The sequence below is a fragment of the Rhamphochromis longiceps genome, linkage group LG2 (genome assembly GCF_057381845.1).
Source record: "Rhamphochromis longiceps isolate RC_006_pf linkage group LG2, R_longiceps_female_GT1.1, whole genome shotgun sequence".
Lineage (NCBI taxonomy): Eukaryota > Metazoa > Chordata > Actinopteri > Cichliformes > Cichlidae > Rhamphochromis > Rhamphochromis longiceps.
The window spans coordinates 26,617,318-26,632,304 of NC_140558.1; the positions used below are offsets into that span (position 1 = coordinate 26,617,318).

Consider the following 14,987-nt stretch of genomic DNA (forward strand, 5'->3'; position numbering starts at 1 on the left):
CCCACAGTAGGGTGCCCATTAGGGGGGTTGATTCTCGGTTTTGATGTTGAAACCTGGAGATTGTTTCCTAGAGCCAAGCTTGCTTCAAACAAGTCACAGGGGCGTTCTCTAGGACAAGTCAGCATGTGCCACCTGAGCTCAACACCAGGCGAGATTCACAGCTGAGGAATAACCACCTTGGGGCAGAGTGGGCACATTGGCTCAGCTACTGGCAACTCTTCCAAGAGAAAAAGCACAATTGCTCTGAAAAGGTCCAAAGATGTTGTTATAATTAGCTCCGTGCTAGAGTAAATTTTTAATATAGGATTCTTTCAGACCATCCTTACAAGGTTTGTATCATCTCTCATCATTTATTTATACACTTGTAGAACACGGGACTACACGGTGCATTTGTTAAGCTAAGTGCTTCATTGTATCACCATACTGCCAGTTACTAAAAATGATCATAGTCTGATTGCAAATGCAAAGACAGACTGACTGGGAGACTGTAAAAAAACGTATAAGCTATAAGATGTGTCACAAATCGATTATGGGTGAATATTTTTATGCACTGAATCTCTTATTATTCGGTTAATAGCATAATAAACGTGTTTCTGCTATGAATGGAAAGCAGTGATAAAATAGAAATAGAAAATCTATTCTCACTTGTTAGATAGACACAAACAATATGGGAAACATATGGGCTGTTGCTAAGGTGATCAAGCAGCCTGCATCTTAGGAGGAGGAGCTATGTATTTAGTATAACTTTGAATTTAGTTTTAGCTGTTCTGGCAGCCAGAAATATCTCATTTTTGCATTCTTCATGGTTGTTAATGTTTTCATCGGTAAGGAGATTATAGGCCTTGACCCTGGAGGTACATTATCACTATCTGTTTGAAATGAACACTGAGCTTTTTCAGTGTGTCAAAAGCAGCCACAATCACTGTCTTTATTTCACAAAGAAGCAACCCTGGAGGCTGAAAAAGGAAGCCAAAGTAGAGATGCCAAAATTCACAGTTCACTTGAAGCAGGCTCCAAAAGTGAGTCAATCTCCGTAGTCTTCAATGTTAAAAATGCTGAACCTTAAAGAGGAAATTATTGGGATTACAGTCTGGAACAAAAATCTTATTTTTTTGTTCCCATCGATAATTTGTTTTGCATCTCTGCAGCTATCAAGGATTATGCTTTCTTTTTTTTTTTATTAGGTTTTAAAGTTAGGGGCGTGGCCTCTTTGACAGACATCTGGATGCTTCGTGTGGTACAGCTCATCCATAAACTTTGTGTTCCAGTTTTGATAGGTACAAGTATTTTATTTGTGTTTTACTTAGCACTGATGGTATAATTTGTATAATTATGGTCAATCAAGATTGCACCAGCTATGTTGGAGACTTCACGTTAGGTATGTTGTTGACTACTACCATCTTTTATACAAGGGGTCAGCAACCTTTAACACCCAAAGAGCCATTTGGACGCGATTTCCACGCAAAAGAAAACACTGGGAGCCGCAAATACTTTTTGACATCTAAAATGAAGATAACACTGTATATATTGTTTTTTTTTTTCACCTTTATGCTTTGTGTGAACAACTAAGGTGTGTTGCTTAAATCCATGAAGTGCTACAGAGAAAATTACATTTTATTTATGTAATTAACACATTTTGAACTCTTAAAGAAATATAACAAAAGGAAAGACACCCAGCTGAACTAAAATGATCCATGTAGCAAACAAAAACTGTTGAGAGCCGCCAGCCTTATATCGCCTTTGGGCTTTTGGAGCATTGACCCCAAAATAATTGGGGGGAAAAAGCACTATGCTGCTGAAAAATGAAAAATAGATATTTGCAATATTCTGCCTAAATATGTATTTTACCTAATGTGTGTGGCGGGGCGTGGTCTGCAGAGCCGCTGCAGGGGAGGCGGACGCACCTGAGCGGCACCCGCAATCGCGCCTCGCCGCCTTAACGTCTGTGCTCTCTATGCTGTTGTGTTGGTATGTGTCGGGCTGTGAGCTTTAACACCGGCTGTATGCGTACAGCAACCGTGTGTGAAAAGTGGTCAATAGAGAGATGCTGAAAAGCATGTTCATGCAAACATCGTCGGGCCTGCCGTGATATGTTTACAATGGGACTTCTGCTCCTGAACCTCTGCGCACAGCGTCTGCAAATCGGGGCTGTACGAAGTCACTTTCATCTTTACGCAGGACTGTAAACTGTCGTCTGTGAGGCGTGAGCGGTGTTTGTGTTTAACATAGTTCACGGTGGAGCTGCTGACATGATGTGGATCCGAAGATCCAGAATTGTCTTACCTGGGGTTGAAAGTCTCAATAAATGCACGGCAAGTGTGACGCTTATTTTGAGCGATTAAGAAAATTATAGAATATAATTTTATTTTTATATTCCAATATCACAATAATCTTCCAATTTAGAACTACAAGTTAAAAAAGAACTAACATAAATAAAATACACTTCAGCTAATTACTTAAAAATAATAATTTATTTTCCCAAACCACGCGGAGCCGCACTAAAAGGAGCCGCAGGTTGCCGACCCCTGTTTTATACAGTCTACTTGATTGTACAGCAAAATATACTGCTTAAAAATGTAAAGAACACCTTTTAATCAGAGTAGAGCATCAAGTTGATTAAACTTCTGGGACATTGATCAGTTAAGTAGCAGAGAGGGTTGTTAATCAGTTTCAGCTGCTTTGGTGTCAATGAATTTAACAACAGGTGGACTAAAGGAGCGACAAGGAAACAACCAGCTAAACAGGAATGGTTTTACAGGTGGAGGACACTGACTTTTTTTTTTTATCCTAATCTTTTCGGTTTTTTCACTAGTTTTGATAGTGTTAGTGTCAGTGTCACTACTAGTAACATGAGGTGATATCTGGACCAAATAAAGGTTGCAAAGATAGTCCAATTCCTCCAGGGTGGCACAGTCTCATGAGTCTGGAGGAGATTCCAGGAAACAGACAGTTACTATAGGAGAGCTGGACTGGGCCGTAGAGGGTCCTTTACCCATCAGCAGGACTGGTATCTGCTCCTTTGTGCAACGAGGAGTAGGATGAGCGCTGCCGACTACAAAATGACCTCCAGCAGATCACTGGTGTCTCTGACCAGGCAATCTGACACAGACTTCATGAGAGTGGCTTGAGGAACTCGTCCTCTTGTGGGCCCTGTGCTCACTCTCTAGTGCTGTGGAGCCTGACTGGCATTAGCCATAGAATACCAAAATTGGCAGGTCCACCACTGGCACCACAGATGAGAACAGGTTCACCCTGAGGACATGTGACAGATATGAAAGGGTCTGGAGAAGCCTTGGAGAATTTTATACTGCCTGTAACATCGTTCGGGATAACTGGTTTGGTGGTCGGTGAAGGTCTGGAGAGGCATATCCATGGTGGGACACGCAGACCTCTACAGGCTAGTCAATGACATCGTGAGTGCCATTAAGTATCATGATGAAATGCTTGGACTCATTATCACACCCTACGTCAGTCCAATGGGTCCTGGGTTCGCCCTGGTGGATGACAGTGTTCTGCCTCATGTGGTGAGAGTCTGGAGGCAATTCCTGAAGGATGAAGGAAATGATCAAAATGATCTAGCCCCCATGCTCGCCTGAGCAAATCCAGTAGAACCCTTCTGGGAAATTTTGTTTTGGTCCACGGATGCTGCCAGGTTGCACTTCAAACTGTCCAGAAGCTCAGTGAGGCTCTGGTCCAGATCTGGGAGGAGATCCCCCAGGACAATATCCATCATTTCATTAGGAGTTCTCACATTATCAAGGATGCATGTGAGAGCCATACAAACTGCCGAGGACCATTTTGAGTTGTTACAATGAAATTTCAAGAAAATGGACTAGCCTTTCACTTTGATTTTGGGGGTTTCTCTGAATTCAGCCCTCTGTAGGTGGATAATTTTCATTTCCATCAAACAACATGTCATCCTTTATTTCCTAACACATTACTCATCCATATCAGTATAGATATCCAGCACGACTTTTTCCCATTGAAATTTGACATTTTCAAAGTGCATCTATCATTTTTATTTGAGCAGCATGGTACAAATCAGAATTCATAGGTAGCATCAGTGTTGATTCAGTATGTGGGGACTACATCCTCCTTATTTACCAAACTAATACAAAGTGACAACACTGAGTACAACACAAGCATCATGTTGCTTTGTTATCCCCTTCCAGTGCTTATCCACTGCCACTAGCCATTTTTTCTATTTCTTATCAATCCCTCTTACACACACACACACACACACACACACACACACACACACACACACACACACACACACACACACACACACACACAGTGACACGGGAGTGATAATCCATGGCTACACAAATGCAATAATATCTAATGGGACCCTTCACCCACTTGATCCTCCGTCCTATCTATCTATTTATTCAAACAGTGCAGCCATGGACAAAATCTGCTTAGAGAAGTGATCGAGGCTCACATACACAACTTGCTTTTAAAAAGGATTTACGCTCCGAGTCTCCTCTGGAGGGGCGGGGTCCCTCAGATGTCCAACAGCAGCGACGATAACACAAACAGCACGGTCGAGATTGTCATGTGAAAAGGCAAGGACCATGAGGACAAGTCAAAACCGATTTTCGCTTCCCAATCTCAAATGAATGTGCTGAAGTCATGAAGCAAAAAGAAGAGAGAGCATGCAAAATGGAAAAAGAGAATGAGGCAGAGAGAGGATTGGGGCCAGGCAGAGGCAGTGAAATTGAGTTTCAAACTGGTAAATAAACAAGGAGGACGGGGAGAGCAGAGTGGCATCCAACCATATTAGTCCTCAGATTATTGATACAGTATCGTTCCAGGATTACATGCAGAGAAGGCTCTTATTTTCATAACAGGCCGGAGACCCCATGTGAGTAGGAAGCTAGTTTCTTTGTTAGCTCTCGCCTTTATACGTTTCCTTGAAGCTTGTTTGCACAGAGACAAGCTAATTCTGCTCGCTAAACAGGCCCGGCGAGTCGCAGGAATGACGATGAGGAACCTTGAGAAAATATATTCATGCCACAGCATAGACTTATCGCCCCAGATGCTCCAAAGTGAAGTTATGACAGTCCTGTCGCTGTTTGCAGGTTTTCATTTTGTCTACCATTACAATGGCTTAATCATCAGAAGCAATTGAGGCACAGTCTGTAGCTGCAAATGCAGATCCAGGCTACAGGTCCTACGGGAGTAAACAGTGAGCTGTCAGAGAGAGAGAGCGCTTCTCCTAAAGCGAGGGTGTATGTGTCTGTGTGTGTGTGTGTGCACCTCCTGTGTGTGTTTGTGGCTGTTTGCATGGAGAGATGGGAGGAGGATGTGTGTGCGTGTGGGGGGGATAGGGCTTAAAAAGCTATCTTCTCCATTCGTTAGCACCACCACGGTTCCTCAGGCATATGACAGGGACGACGATGACGAGCGGCCCTGAAGGACCCACAGGACCCTGTTATACCTAAACCACCCACAACACAACAAAAGAGTGCACCACCCACTGGGAGCCCTCGGCTCCTGCTGAGAGGAGGGAGGGAGGGATGAACGGCGAACAAGGATAAGGGGAGTGATGGATAGATAATAAGAGATGGAGAGATTTCACTATGAAAATGGGGAGCATTGAAGGATAGAGAGATTGCCAAGTGAGACATGGAGTGATAGAGGGTTTTAATTAGTGGATAAGGGCTAGCTATCTGTGGGCGGCAGCAGCACTCTTGTCACGTAGTTGTGCTTTCATAGCTGACCAAGCCTGAAATCTCTTGCTGCCGAATTTACCAGCAGAACACATACTGTAGCACACAAGCACACACACACACACATATAAATATATATAAATATATATATACATACGCATGCTCGGACACATAAACCTCAGCATACAGACTTTATTAGCTCCTGGGTTTGAAGATGAACAACACACTGACAATCATCCACAGATGGACACACACACACACACTCAGTGCCCTTGCGCCTACAAGTTCTTATAGCATTTCACGCTAGCTGACAAACAGCACACTTGAACACCCACATGCCACAGAGGCTCAACAGTCTTCACTGGCCTTCTCAGCAAAGACAGCATTGTGCGAACCCCGCTTGCTGTTCCTGTGTTGTCGTCGCAGTGTCTTTCACCATTCAGCCTCCGGTTCACCGTACGCCCTCATTATTCCGCACACCGTATAACCCAAGGTTAATGCATCTGCTGCATGTGCAAAGCAAGTCGTATAGGTGACACGTGTAGCCCTGCAAATCCTTGTTGTATTCCCACCCGTGTTAGAATGAGAGCATGACCAAGAAGCAGGAAATAAAGTCTGCGTGCGTCCGCTCACGGAGCAGATCGGCCCTTGTCAGGAGCTGTCAGGAGCTGTCAGGACCAACCTGGGCCATTTGACTATTTATAGTGGACATGGCTCAAATCCCATATCAGCGCTTCATGCCTGAGCAGTGTGGAGAAATCCATAAGGTCCTACACTATTCATGCTCTCTGAATGTGGCCTAGAGCAAGGGAGTAGCTAAGCTTTAACTTTTCAAAGCTTTCTTTTATATCTTGACTACAGTTATGACTTTTTTCTTCCTTTCAGATCTCGACTAAGGTAGCCCATAGTCTTTTTTGTCTCCCCCACTGCTTCTTTCTATTCACACTCCGATCCTGCCCGTCTCTGATCTAAAGCCCTCTGCTGATTCCCTAGAAGGCCGGAGAGCAAACAAGAAAACACAAAATATGATGCAAGTATGCAACAGCACACATGTACTGTATTCACATCCACTTGAAGGGGCACACGGGGATTTGACCGCAAATACGCACACACACGGAGCAAGAGACACCACCCAAAACCACTTAATCAATATTCCTGACAAGGCAAAGCCTTATTCAACACATTTGATATTCCTCCTCTCTCGCAAGATAAATACATGTCACTGTCCTCCTCGGCGGACTAAAAGGCTGTTCGCACTAACTCGCTTTGCAAATAAAGCTTTACATCATGAGTGACAACCTCCTAAGCTCTCTGCATCAGCCACTGCTTGGAAAAAAAGCCTCTTTCAATAATGCATTTGACCGCTAAAACCCTCCCAACACCCAAAGCCAAGCAAAGTGGCAGCATTAGGGATGCAAAATTAATTGATAAATCAATGCCATTGATTCCTGAAATTGGATTTGGTGACTTGCGATTTAGACAGTATTTCCTGTGCGTCCTCACTCATGAAGTTGTTGATTACGGAGAAATGAGTGAGTAAAGAGCATTAGTCCTCCAGAGGAGCAGCTGAAACGATGTACTAGTAGCTGTTGAGCAGCCCAGCAGATTGATTTCTGAATGCTAAGTGGGCTAATCTTCCGTCTGCGCTGTTACAATTTGATGCTTCTCAGCCTCTGAAAACCAAGGAGCGTGTAAGAGGAGATCTTTTTCTTTCTTTCTTTCTTTTTTTTGCGGCACTCCCAATGCAAAAGTCCAGAGGGCTCCTGCTGCTCCTCAGATCTCTTCTCAGCCCTCACTTTCACTCTGATTCTCCTGGCGGCTCAGAGACTGAGGCCACGGATGGCATTCAGCAGCCTCACACAGGAAAATACTTCTCAACAAAGAGAGAAGCAGCTATTCAAAGACCACGGGACTCCGTCGGGAACAAGCCGACGTTCTCGCAATGCTCTTTTGTGAGCTGACGAGACAGAAGCGATGGGCTGAATACATCCCACCTATACGTCTGTTCAATTTATATAAACATATAAATCCGCCTCAAGGTTATGGCAGACAGTCTGTTTAACCATGCTCTGAGACAGACATAAAAATTTCGAGCTTTCACCAAGAATGAATGCAGGATTGTTAGAAATGTGTATTCAGCCCTAAAGGCTATAATATATATGTGAGACGCACAGACAGGCCATGGTGAGATGTAACAGCGAAAGAGAAGAGTTGCAGATTTCCAGATAAACAAATCACATAAATTTGAAATCAATAGCACACATACTGTAAAATGTATTTACAGTTAGGAAGTGGCAGAGAGACATTTGAAGCACTTTTTCCTTCGATATCTCAAATCTCCGCCTTGCTTTTTCATTTATCCTGCATCTTATTTTCCACTGCAGTCCTTTTTCTTTCTCCTTCCTCAAAATTTGTTAGGCAAAATCTGCAGTGGGCACATTCCTCACCAATTTGCATTTCTCATTTTGGTTCCTGTCAAATGAATCACTGTGTCATCCGAGCACATTAACGAGAACAAAATAAGGATTTTTTCCCCCCAGACAATTCCTTTTTGAGACCAAGGTGGGGATGACACGCGAAAGCATCTGGTAAAATTTCAGATTTCGGGATTGTTACGTCCGGAAACGTGATGTACAAAGCCTGGTTCGCATGAAAAATGGCTGTGCAGCTCTGCCGTTCTCTGGTTTTCTTGGAGTACATATTGCCTTGTTTTTTTTGGTCTTCCTTTTTTTCACATCACTTTGCTTTGTGCAGTTTGGCTTGACATCCTGGCTTGCAATCAGCGAAGAATATGTGTCTCTACAGACAGAAGTCAATTTGGTGCGATGATGCACGCGCTTGAAATACATCCCTGAGTTCACGGTGGATCAAGTCTCCTCCCTGAAATTAAACCTGAACAATGAAAACAATTCACCTCCTCGCAAGGCACTGAAAAACACACCCAACCCAACCGTACTGTACCCTACTGTACATTGCATTGTGCAAAATGTGGCTTCCAGCAGAGATGCATCAAGCACCATTTTGGCGCTATTCATCTTTTCTATGAGTTAATAATTCATGATCATCTAGAAAGTAGAGCTATGAATATTACTGATGATACACATGAGGCTATTTACCAGTCAGCAGGAAATAGATGAACTCGTTTAGCGGAGAGATCTACAGTGTAATATCACTGTGTTTTATAGTGCTAAATAAATCATTTCATGGGCATGCAACAAAGCTACTGATGCAACTCATTCATATTGAGTTATTAATCACGGTCTTGAGGTGCAACTGTAGGTGTGTGACGTGCTGTTGAGCTTCATTGTGCGCTAATATGGAGCAGACGTGAAGGCGACTTAGTCTCCAGTTAGTAACTTGGCTAAACCATGGCTGTTTGCTTCACCCTCAAGGTGGATCGTGCGCAGTTTTTCGGCATATCTGACGCATCCAATTTCAGCCGGTACCCTCTCCTGATGGCTCCCGTGTCTGCAGGCGATAAGCTAGCCAGTGCCAGCTGCCCCTTTGTCCTCTGTGTGAACAAATGCAGGATATGATATAATTGGTTTAAACTTAATTATTTTGACACTAATTCCAAGATGTGGACCTGGAGGTGAAGGACAATTTATGTGGTAATAAATTGGGAAAGAAACAAAAATTGATTTTTCTTCTGCTAAAGTTGTCTGCTGACTGGATTAATAAAAGATTTTACAGTGGGATGCGTGTCCATGTAGAAGTGCTTTCTATGTGTGTCATTAGATACTGCATTGTCATTTTTTATGATAGTTCCAGTACAGCAATATCAGAAAATAAAATGCTGTCATGAAAGAAAGAATTACACCGAAATAGCTCAGCGATTGACTGAAATAACATTTATCTGCTAGGGTTAAAAGTAATTACTCAAGCAAAAATATTCCATATTGCGAGGTTATGGCTCCTTCTAACATTAACTTGTTGTTTTTGTATGTTTGCGCTTGGGGCTCTTGGGCTGACATTTAAAGGCATCACTACAAATTCTAAGAACCATATTTATTTATTTTTTTTAAAAAGCAAGAAAATGTATTAATAAGCGATGAAAAAGATTGTCTGCTGTATCCCTGTGTGTAATATAATTCAACATAAATACGCAAAATTAGGTCCTCAAACCTTAACGCGCACGTGCTAAGGTTTGAAATTAAAAATATTCTGACAGCTATCTCAAATTTCTGTCTAGGTGTGCGCCATCAGCGCTGGTCTTCACACACACACACACACACCTCTTGACAAATTAATCTCATATTTTAAAGAGAGGTAGAGTGGGCTTGACCAGCCAGCCTCTCGTGGTTCTGATCCTTCTGTGTGCAGACTAGAAATCTGAAAGGAGGGGGACCAGGATGAAAGTGGAGGAGTGTGAAGGGAGGCTGTGATTGCATTTTTGTCATAGAAATCTCACATAACACCTGAGTAGTTATTGAACTGTACATAGTTCCTGACTGTTGCCCATAGCCCAATGGAAGACGACAAGAGAGAACAGAGGGCTGGAGATGCCAGTTGAGACTTAGCAGAGTACTTTAAAGAAGAGTGCCTCCGGCATATACTGTATCTATGCGTGTGTGTGTGTGTGTGTGTGTGTGTGTGTGTGTGTGTGTGTGTGTGTGTGTGTGTGTGTGTGTGTGTGTGTGTGTGTGTGTGTGTGTGTGTAGCATTGGCAAAGAAGGTGATTTTGGTTACTATTTCTATCTGTTTCTCTGTTGCTGTCGGTCCAGGTTTTGGTTTAGACACACACACACTCACTAGTAAAAAAAATCTTCAAAGCTTAATATGTAACTACTGAATTCTTAATAATGGTCAGTTACTAGAAAAATACAATACATGATACTTACTGAAGTAACATTTTGTGATATTTATCAATAAATGGCGACCAAATATCTAAGAGTTCAACTGTTTTGATGAATCTTGTTTTTATAATTAGCTGTTAATGAGTCTGCAAAGCCATCAACTGAACCATTTTCATATTTACTGCTTTTTTAACAGTAATCACTTTGGTGCCAACCCTGCTTTCTTATTCCAAGTGCCTGAATTGTCAAGTCTAAATGATGGGCTCACTATGTGAGGTTTTTATAGGGTAATTTGGTAGCACTATATTGCTTTTGTATTTCCTTTTTTCAAAAAAAAGAAAAAAAAATCACAGGCTGGCAATTTCCTTGCTGCAGAGGCCAACCACAGGCGAATGAATAGAGGAAACGCTAATTAGCACTGCAGGATTTGTTAAACAATTCCTCTTGAGGATGGAGCAGCATTGCAGCAAGAAGGTAAATATTTGAAGTTGTACAGTGGTTACATCTCTAAGTGTCTACGCTGCGTATGTGTGTGTGTGTGTATATGTGTGTTTGTGTCTGCAAGTCTAGGGGTCTAGCACTCTGATTAGCTGGCTGGCGTGAGCGCTTTTACTTTGAAATTATCAGCCGGGTGGTGAACGCAAACGCATTTTATGCTTTTCCAGCAATTACATTCCTACTATATGATGGACATGCAGAGAGAGAGCGAGAGGAAGAAGAGGAGAGAGAGGGATAAAAACTCCCACCGGGCCACATTTTGCCTGGCTGCAGCACTGATTGTTGTACTCTATATAATAAACAACCTCTGATGCATTTCACATTGTCCTCTCGCTAATTCATGACCCCAATTTTATTAAAGAAAATGAGTTTTGTGGACAAACTTGTGGGTCAGAAGGGAAGATTGTGAGCGATTCCATGGGAGAGGGGAGCATTACAGTGCCAGCGGCTACTGCATTCCTGGAATGAAAATTCATAAATAATGCAGAGCTGGATAACAAAAAGAACTCCCCCGCTGTCTCGCACAGCACTGCACTATCCAAAGGCCATGCAATATCACTCAAATCTCAGAAAAACACAAATTATTGGAAGTAAGCAAACAGTTTTTTTGTTTTGGTTTTTTTTTTGTTAGTGGTTTCTTGACACAGGACAATGGGATCTGCTGACAGCCGAGGCAAAATGCCAGCATCCTAACAATCGGCACTCGGGGCCCAAATTGTCAGGAAGTTGCACTGAAATAATGATGTGACTCCAAGCCAAGGAACTAAGCAGCTATTTTGGATTTCCAAAACACCATATGCACCGCCCGCTTAAGAACAACAATTGTGAAAATTAAAAAGTGCAACAACTGAGGGAGATAATTAGCACAGCGACAACTGCTAACTGCTGCTGAGAGAGTGTGTGTGTGTGTGTGTGTGTGTGTGTGTGTGTGTACGTGTGTGTGTGCTAGCTCAAGTTTAAATGTACAATCTGGAATATCCGAGTGATTGAAGGGTGGTGTGGTGAGTTGGTTGACTGACAGGAAGGCCTTATCAGTGGTGTGTGCGCAGCATTTAATTGCTGAAGTGACATTTCAATTCAAAGGCCTGTCCTGTGGTTGTTAAGGTGTTGCCATTATGGGTGTGCCATTTAAAAAAAATATGCACTTAATCACTGTTGATCATCGCGGAAGGACTGAAAGTCATCTGCATGTATGCGAATGACAAGAAGGCCGCCACCACGACGCGAAGCCAATCTACACCAGAGCACCAACCATCAACCTCTGCTGGTCCAGTGCATGCACATCATCTCCCTATGACTAATGTGACTAAAAGAGTGTGCGTCCATATGGTGAAGAAGAGAGCATGTGTGTATGTGTGTTATCAAGCCTCCTGTACAAGATGCACTCTATTAATCACATGGAGCTGAGACAAAGTGCCTGATTTTTATCATGACTATCAATAATGTGCAAGCCGAAGAAGAATAAAGCACAGCTACAGCTTCGTTGTGAGCAAAGCCAGGTAGGGCAGTGACACGGGAGGGTTACACCGTGTGACAAAAATCCCCACAGTTCAAAGCTTGCAGCAGAAGCCACACCGGGTTGGTTTGCTTTTGTTGTTTTCTTTTTTTTGAACACTCCAAAATAATAATGCAGGAATCAGGTATGCCAGATGGGTGAAACAGTCCAAACACTAATGCAGCTCTCTGAGAGATGTGTACAGTGGCTGTAGTGGGTGATGCATTAGATGCATGTATTAGAGATGCTGATGAATTATAGCTTATGATTAAAATGCTTTTGCCTCCCCTCAATCAAACAAAGCCAGATTTAATACCATCGGAAAAGATGTGGAATGAGAGTTCAAAGCTAATGGAATAATATATCTGGAGAATTCCTCAGAAATCTGCATTATTCATATATTTGTTTTCCTTATTTGTTGTTGTCTTATCTATGACTTATTTATTTATTTATTGGAAATGTGCCTTGAGTGGTTTACTCCAAACAATTATTTATAATCTGCTGTGAAGGGGAGAAGTGAGGAGGTCTAATTTAAGTCTCTCAGAGCCTATCCATCTCGGTGCAATTTGCGCTGCCTTCACAATAATTATGATTTATCAAAATGCATTTGCCGCCTGTTAATTATTTACCCTCACACATTTTTAAACTGCGCCAACGTGGAAAATAGATATCACGCAGCTCAATAATTTAGGCCAGAAATTGCCTCACCAGCCATCCAGAAGGGCTAGGAGTTGACATGAGAGATGTAAAAATAACAGAGAAACACAGTGGGTCACGGTGCCTGTTGGACCTATACTGGTGGTAATGTCTAGCCCGGGCCCGGGTAGGCGCGTCAGAGAGATCTACACCCTCTGGATCTGATTGCTGATGGAGATAAAGCGGACGAGTCAGAAGTGGAGCAAAACACAACAACAAAAAAACCCCAACAACTCAAGGCTGTGAGTGTTCAAAACGGCTACGACACATACAAAGCTGGCAGCCTGCTGCTCCGCGCACTGTACTCGGATCGTCATCATTTAGACAGGTTGTCACACACACAGGCACAAAGTCTGCATCCCCACACTTCAAACGAGGTGCACTGGTTTTCATAAAAGCCCAACCACACACACGTACACAAACACACTCACATACACACGCACACACACACGTTTATATACTCTCCCCCTCTCTGCGTGTCTGCCTCACTCTGTCATACACTGCACACACACGCGCGCACAGACACGCACAGGTCATAGCACTGCACGGCGCATCAGAACAGCTGATAATCACCATTCCCGTGAAACTCACGTTGTCTCGGCACCCGAGCCTCGTTTAGCCAAGCAGCACCGTAGCCCGATCTCCCTCCCCCGCTTAATGAGCCCACTAAAAAGGCCAGAACTGAACGTGCCGCTTACCTTCCCGACGTAAAGACATCCCTTTAGTCCGATTCCGTGCTATAAGCAGCCTGCAAAAGCCGAAGTGTGTGCTATCCCCCCTCCCCACCACCGGCAGAAATGTGACTTGAGCTCCGGTTAAAAAATGTGGACGAGACACCCTCTCTCCGCGGTCTGGTTTCGAGGCGGCGGTGCTGATGATGCTGATGATGCTCGCTGAAATGCCGATGGAGGACGACGAGACGATTTTGCGCGGGGAGGAAGGGATCTCCTCGCACGGGGCTGTGCGCGAGCCAGCTCCGCTGTGCGGTGTGACAGGGATCCCGGCGCGGTGCGTTTAGCCGCAGTTGAACCCGATGATGCTGTTGCTGGTGAGGCTCGGTGGTGCTATAACAGTATCCCTGGATCATACCACCGCACCGAGGAGAAGGGGGTGTGGCACAGACCGGCCACAGACACAAACACTTGCAGGCGTCAGGAGGTCGTCTGGATCACTAGTCAGACTCGTTCAGGTGGTGCCATATGGCTGCACACCGTGGTCCTGCGCTGGAATGCTGACTCATTAAGACGAGGAAAAGTTTCGCTTTTTCATCCGGTCCCATGGAGCAACAGGCCCGAGAGCTGCAGAGGTGCAATTTCACCCCCACCCCCCATAAAAAAAAACCCATTATAAAAATTATACAAAAAAGTATAAATAAAATAAACTCCGTGTTGTTGCGAGGAAATATATAGGACCCAAAGAAAGCCTTAAAAATCAACAGCATTCACTTCAATTACTTTTAAGCAGAAGATGGAATATGGCATTAATTTATGGCTGCAGTGGGCCTGGTGTGTTATTACACCTGCACACCATCTCATAAGATGTGTTTTTCTTTGCTAAATTAGCCACCTAATGATTCTGACCTGTGCTCTATGTGCGATGCATTGGAGTGGGTATTTACAGCCAGCCTGCTACAAACAACTTGTGAATGACAGGGGTTCTAATGATGCAGTTTATTATTTCCCCAAAGCGCTGTACGCGCGGGGCTACAAACAACCATTTTGACAGCTGCTTCAGTCTACCCGCCTTTCAGCCTGTCTTGCTATATCCCCCCAACACAACACAGCAGTATGCATCTTTTATCAACAATAGTTTTTGGCACTTTTCGTC

At 43.5% G+C, this 14,987-nt stretch overlaps 1 protein-coding gene across 1 annotated transcript in view; it reads right to left on the reverse strand.

The window, feature by feature from the left end:
* tenm1 (teneurin transmembrane protein 1) overlaps positions 1–14,202 on the reverse strand; it is a 201,524-nt gene extending 187,322 nt beyond the window's left edge. Inside the window, exon 1 of the mRNA XM_085420553.1 lies at positions 13,859–14,202. The gene's annotated coding sequence lies outside the window, so the exon portion shown is untranslated. The remainder of the gene's footprint in view (positions 1–13,858) is intronic.
* Positions 14,203–14,987: the final 785 nt, after the last annotated feature.